This window comes from Podarcis gaigeae (genome assembly GCF_964106915.1).
Source record: "Podarcis gaigeae genome assembly, chromosome: 2".
NCBI lineage: Eukaryota > Metazoa > Chordata > Lepidosauria > Squamata > Lacertidae > Podarcis > Podarcis gaigeae.
This window is the reverse complement of record NC_139679.1, coordinates 67280927-67294776: the sequence shown is the minus strand read 5'-3', so window position 1 is coordinate 67294776 and position 13850 is coordinate 67280927.

The window sequence follows — 13850 nt, the reverse complement described above, 5'->3', positions numbered from 1 at the left end:
AAATTAGATGCAACACAGGCACCTGAGCATTCCTTCTTCCCCACCTTGCTCTCCATATCCTCACTTCCAATTATTTACTCTGGCTCATGTTTGAATTTACAAAGGAAATCAGAGGATAGGAACCTGCACGGAACGCTAATGAATTCTGTTGGGACATATGTAAATGGAAATGCACTGAACTAATTCATGAGGAACTGATACCAGCTGTCAGCACATTTAATGAAAGGTTAAAGAGATCTTTTGGAGAAGCAACCAAGAGAGACATACATTCCTCTAAAGAAATAAGGCATAAGAAATACAATCCCGGGATGCTGAGAAACTTGGCAAACATGGCAGCTATTTAAAGAGCGACAAAGTAAAAGAAAAAGAAAAAAAGACGTACTGTATTAAGGTTAACATTCCTTCTCACTTAAGAAGTCCTTCAAAGCAAGAATGAATGAACTGACTGACCCATTAGTACCTTATTGCAATTCAGAATCTGTTAGCCAAATTAAGTTTGATAAAAGCTTCCATGTATTATGTCCTATGATTTTTGGAGCATCTTTGAAGTTTTGTGCATATGTGTTTACACAGTGCATCCTGGAAATGTTCACATCATGTCATTCTTTTTCTATGATGCCATGGAATCATTGGTGACAGATGGGATTCTGGCTATGTGCATCATCATCATCATCATCATCATCATCATCATCATCATTTCACCTTTTCCCCAGGCACCTTAATTTTTAAAACCGCAAACAAACTTACATGCTTTGTAGCTAGGCTACTGAAGTAACATCTTTTACTCACTGATATTACCCACTGAATAAATGTCATATGGCTCTAGAAACACCGGTACATCAGCTGATCATCACTGATCATTAACAAGCAATCAAGCATGCATACATAGATGGGCATTTCTGCACCTAATACATATCACTATTTATTGATTGATTGATTGATTGATTGATTGTGTCTCCAACCCACCCTTCATCTACAGTGATACATAAATTACAAAATGTAAATGATAAAATACATATCAATTGAAAAACAAAACACACAGCGCAAGGCAAGAGAGCAAGCTAAATAACCATCAATTTATAATGCCTGGGCAAACAAGTAAATAGCCTGATGCCAAAATTTTAACAGTTGCACTTGTGAGAAGAGATTCCATGATACAGGTACCTCCAGAGAAGGCTCATGTTCCGTCTCACCTTTGGTGCTTGGGTACATGGAGATAGACCTTGCTGGGCTTCTTGCACCAACTAGAGAATGCCAGGCAGCTATGTTCTCCCCCACAAGCAACCCTCGGGATGATTCATCACTCTTCTTTCCCGATGCGCTTCTGCAACACATATCCGAAGATATATGCACACAATACAATAGCAGAGTCCAAGCAGAAGCTAGGCATTGGAGGTGTGGATTTCTAAGCTACTTTATTGTGTACAAAACAGAACAAAAGAACAAAAGAAAACATGGCTCCTTTCTCCATCTCCGAGAGAGCAGAAAAGCAATAATACAACATAATGGAACAGTGTAATTGAAACTTCCATTCTCATGACTCCAGCAGTACAGAATGTCAACACAGACATGTGATGAAAACAATTACACATCCTGCAACGGGAGGAATAAAATCCCAACATCCTCCCCCATTTTATGTAACTGTTGTTGCATTACCTAATGCAGCTGTACACAATCAAACATACAGTTGTTATGTATATAACAGACATAATAAGCTTCCCTCAATTGCAAAAAAGACATTGAAGAGCCTCCTGAGAAGATCTCAGAGCACAGTCAGTCTGGTATAGAGAGAGGATCTTCAGTTATACAACGGCATGCCTATTTATAAGACATGAAGCCAATGCTACGGTACTGCTTTAAAACCACACAGCAAAGACAATTAGTTACACAAGGGTGTAGTTCCGAGGAAATCATATTTACTAAACAATATTGTTCTGCTAAAATTCCATGCCACCAGCCTGGTAATTCAACCCCTTTCTTTAGACTATATCAACACAAGCACAAGTTGCCATGGTGATTTCACAATCACCCGTTAACTAGGTGGACCGGAGGAGCATTTTTTGAACATATGTTCCTGGAAGCAGAGGTGAGGCATGGGATGCATTGTGAGATTAGCCGCAGCGATATGGTAGGCTGTTTACAAACATTATAGCATCCATATGGAGTGCCATCATGCCAATATGTTTTTCACTTATGCTCACATGCAAATTTTAAGATTTGAACCTGTTCCCAGTTAGAGTATAACAGCTTCTATTGCTTTTAAAGTATAATTTTTCTTTGGATATAAGTGTTTTTTCTACTCCCCCCTTATATAAGATGAGTTTTGTAAGCCTCTGATGTATCGTGAATCCAACTCGACATCAGAGAAGAAATTCAGTTTGCTATCCCATTTCCATGTGATGCGCTGACATTCATTATCCCTTGAGACTCTTTTAGGAACTGCATTTATAACCAGGGTGATGGTGGGGATGGTAGGGAATCGATCCAGTTTAATGTTCCCTTGATTTTCTACAGTGCTCAATTTATTGCAATTACTATGGCACACAGAACAGCAGCTTCCTGGCCCAAGTGGTTTTTAATTTGTTCCGATTCAATGTCAAAACGTAATGGTATTATATCTGGAGAATCCAAAGGGACAACAGCTCTGCTTCATGAAGCAATGTTGTAATTAAATCAAAGAATTGATTTGTAATTATGTCTATGAAATCATTTGACGTGTACCTATACCTGCAGCTTGGGGGAAATTGTCTACACTAAAATGACTAATAAATTGGCTCAAAAAGGCCTGAAGAGAGAAGATAATGACCTAACTAGCCCGATTAATATAGAGAAGGCGGAGAAAAGTAATTAAAAACGAAGATACAGCTATTTCGGAACAAGGATTGGATAATGAGGAAACACAAAAGAAAACTTTAGCAAAGCCAGCCAGTGGCTGAGATAGGAAGGCAAATCCTTTAAGAAGAGGGAATTAAAAGATTATTTCAAGATTAATAGAATACCAATGTAACTTTCTTAATAGACCTCATTATAGCAGATGGTTCCTACCAGTGCTTTCATCCTCGTTTCATTACTTTTCTGGTTCATTTCCAAGTTCTAAGTTGAATGCAAACACATTTGGGTTTTTTAGGAAGGTGAGAATATAAGTAATATATTTGCTAAAAAGCCCAGCTGATGAGCAGCGTTTTTTGTCATAAGAGAGGTAGAAAATGAGTGACAGAAGAACAATGCAAGATGACTAAATAAAACAAGCACAAAGGCTCCAGAGCTAAAGAATAGGTAGTTTCACAGCAATGACAGAGGGTGCCTTGCATGTATAACAACTCTGGTTAGCTGTGGCTAGGATTTTGAACTTGCTACTGATGGACACCTGGCTTGAGTTTCCCCACTCTCCTTTTAATGGCTTCCACCGTGTGGCAAAAACTCTGCTTTTTAGGAAGCTTTCGGGGGAGCATGGTAGTTTTTATTCTATCTGGAGTTTTTACTTTGCTGCAGGATTTTTTTTTTAATGATATTGAATTTTGCTGCTGCTTCTGCCTGGCTAGGGCTTCGCTTACAGTTCTTTCTATTATTTATCCTTTAGTTTTGTTGCATCTGCTTTGAGTTGTGATGTTGTAGTTTTATTTTATTGCTTTTGCTGGGACGAGATGTCATGGACTGATGATAGCAGATGTTACATGAAGCCATAGCATAGAATTTCCATAGTAGTAGCCATTTTAAATGTTTATTATCGTAGCTTCCCCCCTCTCCTCCCCACTACCCCTGTGTCACCACGAAATTGGCTCTGGGGCGTTTTAGGAGAACCCCCAAAATAGTGCATGGGGAAGGGGGTCATTCTGTCTGGTGAATTGCAATGGTTGCGCAGATGGAACATTTGCATGTTCCCAATACTTCTGGCATATTTATGTCAATGCAAATTCAGCTTTAACAGGCAATAAATTATTAAATTCATATTTAGCGTGTTGTAAACTTTGATGCAGATTTGGAGAAGGGGATGCTGCAAATATACTTAAAAAGGGATTCACTGTTTTCTCTACTTTACATGCTCACCATTCAATAGTACATGAAGAAGTTGTACCTCCATTATTTTCAAAATATTCCTGAAATTCAACTCCCTTCTGTCTTAACCCCCCCCCCCCCCATTATTCAGAAGCCCCGTGTTTAAATGCCAAGAGCCAGTGTGGCTGGAGCAACCCTGTCAGATGAGTGGCATATTAATAAATTATTATTATTACTGTTATTAGTATTATTATTTAAGCAACATCAGTTAACTGCATGGCAAGACATACTGGAGCATGATCTGAAGTAGCAATTCTATCTATATGACATACTATTACATACTGAAGTAGAGGAGATGAAATAAAATAAAAAATAGTCCACCTAAAAATGATTTTGGTGCAATCCTGAAAGAAACGTAAATTCACATTCTGTGCAGTGCAGAGCATGCAAAATGCAAACTCAACCCAATCCAAATTCCGATATATATATATATTTTGGCACTGACCTCCCTGAAGATTGGATTTTACATGGAGGAGTTCTCCTAGGTAAAATCAGTTCATAAGCCAGGTGTGGAGAACCTTGGCCTTCTAGGTGTTGCTGCACGCATAACTCCCATTAGCCCCAGCAAGTATGATCAATGATCAATAGCTAGGGATGAAATGGAAATAGGGATGATGAATGTGTAATCTGTAGCGAACCTTAGGGCCAGGCATGTCTCTGAAGCTGCTGCATTCCTGAAATTATTCCAAAGTGATTATATTGTGATGAAATGTCACATATATGTGCATTACTGCAATAATCGCAGGTAGGTGGTTGCTTTCCATTGTTGTGCTTAGATATCGACTCTCTCAGTTTTAAGTTATCTGTGTAATAAAATAGGCACTGATTATCCTTCTCTCCCAAACTCAGACTTTACCAATATGCATCATAAAAGCCACGTGCATATTTAATGCACTATAGAGCAGTGTTTCCCAACCTTTTTTGGGCAAAGGCACACTTGTTTCATGAAAAAAATCTCGAGGCACACCACCATTAGAAAATGTTTAAAAAATTAACTCTGTGCCTATATTGACTATATGCCGCTTGGGGCGGCAGCCTGTTGTCCGAAGCACAGGGAGCCCTACGGAGGGTGTCCCGTGCTTCGGGCAAGTGTCTGCAAGCCTTGCGCACCCGGCAGGAGCTCCCGTCGGGCGCGCGAGGCTTGGGGCGGCAGCCTGTTGCTCTAAGCACATGGAGCCCGCCTCCCTCCCACGGCACACCAGGCAAAGTCTCGCGGCACACTAGTGTGCCGCGGAACACCGGTTGGGAAACACTGCTATAGAGCATGTCTGTGGAGAAATCCACAGTGCTCAATCCAGTAATGAATCATTTATGGGGGTTTGGATTATCTTTGTGTACTGAATTAAGATGTCTCTGCACAAAACAAGCCCCCCTTGACACAATTTGCATCACAGGCCCCACTGCAATATGATGTACGTTGCGCAGATGAATTATTTACTGAAGTTTTGGATCATTTGCCTAGCACCAAATTAAGCTGTTTAATTTGAAATCTCTCCTTAAAACTTCTAACCTTTCCCTTAAAAAAAAAAAAGAATTGTGTATATAAAATGTCTCTTTTTAAAAATTCTTCAGGTGAAAAAAATGAAACAGGTTAAGGTTAAAGGTTTCTCTTCTTGATGGCCATGTCCCTACTATTTGTTTTGACAAACCAGTTTTGCTTCAGCTCAGAAACAGCTGACAGATGCTGAGAATGCTGCAGAGTTAAGTCTTAGCTAAACCAGGTTCTTCTACAGTGTAATAATCATTTGGAAGAGCCCCTCTGGTGTGAAAAATGGCTCCATCCCCATGCTCTCAAAATACTTGGGGTCAGCCAGTGAAATTGATTGGTGGATAGGTTCAGATAAAAGAAAACGAAGTATTTTTCATGCAATGCACATTTATTTTAGAGCAGAGATGGGCAACTGGTGGCTGCCAAAACAGCATTGGACGACAACATCAAAACAGCATTTTGTCCAACAACATCTGGAGACCAAAGTTTTCCCACCTAAAAGGTAAACAGTTCTCTGGAGGGCATTTCATAGAAAGGGTACTAGCTGAAAAAGTGAAAGGAGACACTTGGAATAAGGTTTCAGAAGGTGACCTTGAGTAGGCTCGTATGAGATGGTGCAGTCCTTCAGTAGACCTGTGTATAGGCCATTAAGGTCTTTATAGGCAGAGCAAGCACTTTCAGCTAAGCCTTCCTAAGTTCACTCCCTGATGTTTTGCACTGTGTTTTCTGTAGCAAAATGACTGAGACATCTAACTTCTTTCTCTTCTCACTTCTCACTTCTGCTATTTCTTTTTGCCAAGCTTGCTCCCAGCACAGAGTGAATGCCAGCGTATCTCATCTATCATTCATTGCCATGAACTTGCACTGCTGTCTGCAACATTTCCACTGGGCTGAGCCCTCTGTGCTTTGGTTTTTTGTTTCCGTGCTCTGTTTTCCACTTCACTTTCAAATCCAGCCACAATACCTCACTTTTTTGTCGAGCGCTCTTCATTTCCAGGGTCTCAGAGCACTTTATACTAACACATATCCAGCTGTATAACAACTCCGGTAAAGAAAAGAATGGAACTGTTGGTTCATGACCCACCAGCACTGACAGGAAGAGTTGCAGCTCAGCACGGTAGTTGAGGGAAGGAAATAAAGAAGAGTATAGTCACAAATTGAAACAGTGGGGGACAATTAAAGTGAGAAGGATGTAATTATTACACACACTGAAAGCTGAATATTTCTTGAGATTAAAATGAGAGAAAGAGCATAATTTTGACAAAGCAATTCCACATCCCCACATGTTGTAACCATTTCCTGAAAAATTGATGGGTACAGCCAATATGTGGTGAAATGTGACAGAATAAAATACATTACATCAGCTGTCTTGTATCGCTCAGCAATTCTTACGTGAAAAATAGAATAATGGAAATGTCCCCTTAGCCTCTGACATTATTTTGAACCAGCCTTCCTGAAATATGGCTACTACCCAACTTATAAGTGATTCGGGTGTCCTCTGCTATAGAAACACTGCTGTTGCAGGGAAATAGCATTTTTCCAGTCTACACAATGGTAAAAATGAACTCTTGGGGGGAAATGAACTCTTACCTGTTCATCATCCACCCATCCAAGTAAAAACATTATATGTAACTGTTTAACAAAACTGTTAAATATATGTGTTTGTTCCCCATTACAAGAGATTGCTAATGAAAATTCACTATGCTATGAATGAAAAAACACTATTTACACCCACCCACCCCGTACTTTCAGTGAGAATTGCACTGAAACACCTTTTATGGACGATTTGGGTGATATGAGAGAGTCCAAGTTCTTTTTGTTATGTATTGAAGTTCTCACCCAGGCCACCAGGAGTATTGTGTATGTAGTTTTCACTCAGGCCCACGTCAGTTATTTTAGGCGGGAAACCCTGGGTTGTTCTTGCTACAATGTTGACAGCCAGCTGCCTATAAAAGCAGGCCGGCTGAGCTGTTTGCTGTTCAGTTTCTATTCCAGCTTACAAAATAAAGAGCTGCTTGGAGAAATCGCTGTGTCGTCTGTCATGTCTACCCACTATTCAACACTGGCGACGAGGATGGGATCGATGGACATCAGAGCACAGCCAGACGCGGCCACCCTCTGAGATGAGCTGAATCACGGAGCTGAAACACTGAGCGAAATCACGGAGCAGAACCAATACAGAGCTGACCGTTCTGGCTAGAGCACAGTGTACCATCCATCGCCTCCACGTCGGCATCGGAACCATGGCTTCACTCGTGCCTCTACCGCCGTTTGCCCCAGCCTCTGAATCCTGGGACTCCTACCTCGCTCGGTTTGACTGCTACCTCCAAGCAAATGAGCTGACAAGAGGGTCTGTAGAGCAGAAGCGGGGCCTCTCCTCAGCCTTTGTGGCCCCGAAGTGTTCGCGACGGCCCGAGCATTGGTTGCGCCTCTAGCAGTCCAGGCAGCACCTTGAGACACGATTCAAGAGAAGCTCCGCAACCACTACATCCCAAAGCCGTCCAAGATTGCTGCCCGCCATGCGTTCTACCACTGGAACCAGGCAGAGGGGGAGTCAATCAACAACTATACCACCACCCTCTGACAGGCTGCAATGCACTGCGAGTTCCGAGACTTAGATGATGCCCTGATGGATCAAATCATCTGTGGGGTCCGGGACATCCGTCTGCAACGGCATCTTCTCGCCAAGCCAGACCTCACGCTGCAGAAAGCCACTGAGGAGGCCGTGGCCTCAGAAGCTGTTGAACTCTCCGCCCAGGAAATCCACAAGGCCAGTAGACCGTATTTAAAGGACTATGTTGTTGGACATGTAACACTGTTGGTCTAATGGAAGTAATGTGAAATGTAACCGATATGCTTTGTGCCTAATTGAACCATTACGTGTAGTGCTGTATATAAGGAAACCATTACGATTGTAACTAACGCCTTATCTCGGTGGGGAGGGGTGTTATGTATTGAAGTTCTCACCCAGGCCACCAGGAGTATTGTGTATGTAGTTTTCACTCATGTCCACATCAGTTATTTTAGGCGGGAAACCTTGGGTTGTTCTTGCTACAATGTTGACAGCCAGCTGCCTATAAAAGCAGGCCGGCTGAGCTGTTTGCTGTTCAGTTTCTATTCCAGCTTACAAAATAAAGAGCTGCTTGGAGAAATCGCTGTGTCGTCTGTCATGTCTACCCACTATTCAACACTTTTCATACCAATATTTGGGAACATATTAAGGTACCTCGTGAGGGAAGGCTTTCACAGAAAAGCCTTCTTCTAAAAAAGGAGCACTATCAGAACAGCTCTGTAAAACTTCATCTGAAGCAAGAGTCTCTAAAACTTTGATAGGATCTTTGAGTTAAACCTGGAGAAGACTATGTTCCTTTCCTATATATGTCAGCCCTTCAACTTCTAACTTGAAGGAAGAATCCTAAAACTGTAGTGGAATCTTTGGGCTAAAATTTGGTTTAATGATGGCTAGAATCCATGGAGAGCAGAAGCATTCAATGCAGAACAAAATATATGGCCCATTCTTTATACTGGTGTCTTTCAGAAGCACATAAAATATTAAAGTGTTATGTGCTGATATTCTGTTCTACATGCAGTCTTATAGATGCTCCCTCAAAAGCCTTAATTTCTGTCCACATTTCATTGTCTAATTAGTGGGACTGTAGCCCTCCACTGAGGCTGCAATCCTAAACATCTTTATTAGGAATTAAGTCCTATTGAAATTAATGGGAGTTACTCCTGAGTAAAAATACATAGGATTGCAGTGTTAATTTTCCATTCTTGTCTATTCAGTTCCACTTCCATATTTAAATTATTTCATTCTGTGCATAATTGCCTCTATGCAGATTTCTCATACCATGATGTTTGCAGCTTCAAAAGCCAATGCAATGAAGGAGGGAAGGAATATTCTACAATAAAAAGAGAAGCCATTGTGATGTACTCTCTCTGTCTTACTTACTTTAGCAAGAAGATGCAATTCAAACTGTATAATTTGCATTGCTGCTCACATTCCTGCTAAAAAGAACCATGTATGTGTAATTCAAAATACGGTCATTTCAGGGGGATGTGAGACATGGAAACGCATTGCAAATATAAAAATAAACCTTATTTAAGAAGAGAGATGTTCATTATTTTATTTATTTTTATTCATTTGGGAGGGACGCGGGTGGCGCTGTGGGTAAAACCTCAGTGCCTAGGACTTGCCGATCGCATGGTTGGCAGTTCGAATCCCCGCGGCGGGGTGAGCTCCTGTTGTTCAGTCCCAGCTCCTGTCCACCTAGCAGTTCGAAAGCACCCTTAAGTGCAAGTAGATAAATAGGTACCGCTTTATAGCGGGAAGGTAAACGGCGTTTCCGTGTGCTGCTCTGGTGCCGGTTCGCCAGAGCAGCTTCGTCACGCTGGCCACGTGACCCAGAATTGTCTGCGGACAGCGCTGGCTCCCGGCCTCTAGAGTGAGATGAGCGCACAACCCTAGAGTCTGTCAAGACTGGCCCGTATGGGCAGGGGTACCTTTATTCATTTAAAAGCATTTATAAACTGTTTAATATATATATTTTTTAAAAAGTCTGTAAGTGGTGCTCATTAAATAGCACTGGGTTCTTTTGGAAACATACATCAGACAAAAGCAGTTAAAAGCTTTTTAAAATTTCTTGTAGCCTAACATCACAATATATTACATGACAAAACAATGTGTGTAAATGACAAATTGAATGCCGGGACTCCTGTGCCTAATGCTGCTGAAAACCAAAAGATAAGAGGGGAAATGTAGCATTATACTTTCAGTTGCCTATTAATTCTTAACTAATAATAAATTACACACAAATCTGCTTGATTGGAAAAGATGCAGAAGCCTCATGAAGGCGATAAAGGAGAAGGAGCTGCGTGGCAAAGAAATACGAAATGCAGGGAAAATAAGATCCCTGTCTGAGAAATTCTGCTGAAGGCCTTTTTTTCTCTCATTTTGGAACATTCTCCAGAAATAATGGGTGGAATCCACAAAGCACTGCTACAACCGAATGCCATTTTTTAAAACCTGCTGAGCTATAGTTTTCATAGCACTTTAGAGCTTTTTCCACTGGTGGTGGTGGTGGCAAACTGTGTTGGGAGGATAGGATCTTGGATTTGGGATGTTCAGTTCTTTGGATATATTTAAAATTGAACACCAGACTTCCTAGCTTCTGAAACTAATCAATATCTTCCGATTGTAAATAGAACTTCCTCATCCCCTTTTAGATTGCTTACTCGGACTGTGGAGATGTCCGGGATTTCTTTTTGAAGGTCACCGTAGGCTCTGCATATACACGTGCATAATGTGATGTGTAAAAAAGCTGGTCACAATTGAAACCATTATATCAGGATTCCAGGTGAAATTTGAGGTGGCGGCTGGAAGCCATAAATAGAATCCTCAGTGCTCCTTCCCTCAAGTTACTAAAAGCAACAGGAAGAGTCTGAATCACAGTAATGCACATGGTAGGTATGGAAGCAGCTCAAGATACTGTACAACTTCATTTCCTTAGGGTCTTGCGAAAGAACAATGTTAGACAGCAACTGATGATTTCCTTCTATCGGTCCACGATAGAAAGTGTTCTCTCATACTGTATTACGGTGTGGTACGCTGGTTTGACAGCCATGGACAGAAAGTCCCTACAAAGGGTGATGAAGACAGCACACGATATCATGGGCTGTCCCCTGAGTCTGCTAGATGTCATCGCAGGAGACCATTGCCTCGGGAGAGTGAGGAACATTCTCAGGGGTGACTCACACCCTGGCCAGCACCTTTTTAATCTCCTGCCCTCAGGCAGGAGATATAGAAGCATATTAAGCCGCACCAACAGGTTAAAGAACAGTTTCTACCTATGGGCTGTGAGGCTGCTGAATGGAAGACAGCAACATTGCAGCTGACATTTGGGGTTGGCGGTCGTATGACAGCACACAGAGCGTAACAAGGACTGAGAGATTGGCGGGGGGGCTCGTACAGTGGTACAGTGACAATAAAGTATTTCTATTTCTATTCTACTTCTATAACTTGCTGCACAATTAGGTGCCTGCACAAGATGTATTTTTAGGCATCCTTCCCTGTATACAATTTGCATTGCTTACGATGAAGTGTGAGGTGCATGTTCCTTGACCTCTCTCTCCCATATCACCACCACCATTTCCACAGTCCTCCATGCAGTGAGGACTGAATTACTGCAGAACTTCCATTCTATTTGCATATGCTCTCCATGCAAGTTAGAACCCTGAAAGATGAAGCTTCTATATCACATGGAGCACTTATACAAGTAGAAAAGGCTACCTGCTGCAAAGGTTCAGCCTCCAACACAGCAGAGTTCCAGGAACGGTGACAGTGATGCAACAGAGGAGGTGGAGTCAGTTATTATGCCATACCCTCCAACATTTCGCTGATGAAAATAGGGGCATCCTATTCAATAATGAAGGGATGTAGTTGGTGCTGTGGTCTAAACCACTGAGCCTAGGGCTTGCCAATCAGAAGGCCAGCGGTTCGAATCCCCATGATGGGGTGAGCTCCTGTTGCTCAGTCCCAGCTCCTGTCAACCTAGCAGTTCGAAAGCAGGTCAAAGTGCAAGTAGATAAATGGATACCGCTCCAGCAGGAAGGTAAACGGCGTTTCCAGGCGCTGCTCTGGTTTCGCCAGAAGGGGCTTAGTCATGCTGGGCCACATGACCCGGAAAAACAGTCTGCAGACAAACACTGGCTCCTTCGGCCAGTAAAGCGAGATGAGCACCACAACCCCAGAGTTGTTTGCGACTGGACTTAACTGTCAGGAGTCCTTTACCTTTTTATTCAATAATGATTATGATGGTGGTGGTGGTGGTGATAATGATATAATTTATACCCTGCCCATCTGACTGGGTGGCTTCCAACATATAGAAAAACATAACAAAACATTAAGCATTAGAAAAACCTTCTTTATACAGGGCTGCCTTCAGATGTCTTCTAAACCTCCTTGGCTCAGGGGTCGCATACCCTCCAACATTTATATGATGAAAATAGCAACATCCTACCATACCCTCCAAAATTTCACTGATGAAAAAAGGGACATCCTAAGAAAAAGTGGGACACTCTGGGATCAAATCAGAAACTGGTATGTCTTCTGTTAATCCAGGGATGCCCCTGGAAAACAGGAACACTTGGAGGGTCTGTTATGCATGATGGAAATTGCAGGAGAGAGAAGGTCTGAGGTGGGCTGCAGGTTCATCCAAACAGGGATATGCCTGTCTACACAATACATCTATTTCTTAGATTGTATTGCATTAATCTTCCAAGAACTTCAAGGTAGCATACATGGCCCTCCCCTGCCCATTTTATTGGTGCCTGCTCATTTTAGCTTGAGAGATGCTTGGCCCATAGCCATACAGTGAGAGGGAATTGAATCCTTGGCTTCTTAGCTGCCTGTGTGGCACTCTGCCACTGTACTATACACATGTTGAAAGGATGGGAATAGTAGATCAAGCATTTGGAAGGCACTAGCTTGGTGAAAACAGCCCTTGACCTTTGTAATGCACCCCTAAACAGTAGTCCTTTCTTCATGAATCCAAAGTTCATCCTATTTTACTTTCTCACTCACCTCCTAATATCTAGCAATACAGTATAGATAAATCCTGCAATTGTACACTTGGAATTTGCAAAGCAATATCTAGTCATTTTACATGTTTAGAATCTGAGGGGAGCTATGTCTATTAATCTTTTAAAAGAATCCAGATCAGTGTGTTTTACTGCAAAGTGTGCACTAAGGAGGAATTGGTGTTTTTGAAAACAATGCATTTATAATGACATACAATCAAAGGGAGGATAATAAACCTGTTAGACCTCTGTATTCACGGAGGATTTTGGCAGCAAACAGGCATTCAGGCTTGGTTTAACTATAGATGTCTTCTTCCTTTCTGTGTTTATGGCTTTCTCGATCACTCTGCTCAGCTGTCGTGGGAGGTTTTTATTTGCTGATAAGGGCTATTAAACAGTTGAAAAGTCAAGATGATAAAAGTTATATAAAATTCCATGAGCTATTTTGCCAGATTAAAAGTGAGTCCTGTTTAAAAGAGTGGCTGAAGCTACCAGAAGCCTGGACAAGCTCTGATAATATCAGAACACTCATCAGTAGCATTAGGGCAACCTTTATGTCAGTCCAAGCATTTATGCTTGCCAGATACTATATTCTACATCCCCTCCCCTCACACTCTGCTCTAGGGTTCTCCTGATCCCCCAGAGTTGCTTTGGTGTGGGGGCGAGAAAAGGGGGGAAAGGCCCATTGCCCTAGTGGAAGTCCTTGTGGAGGCTTCTGACAGTGCAG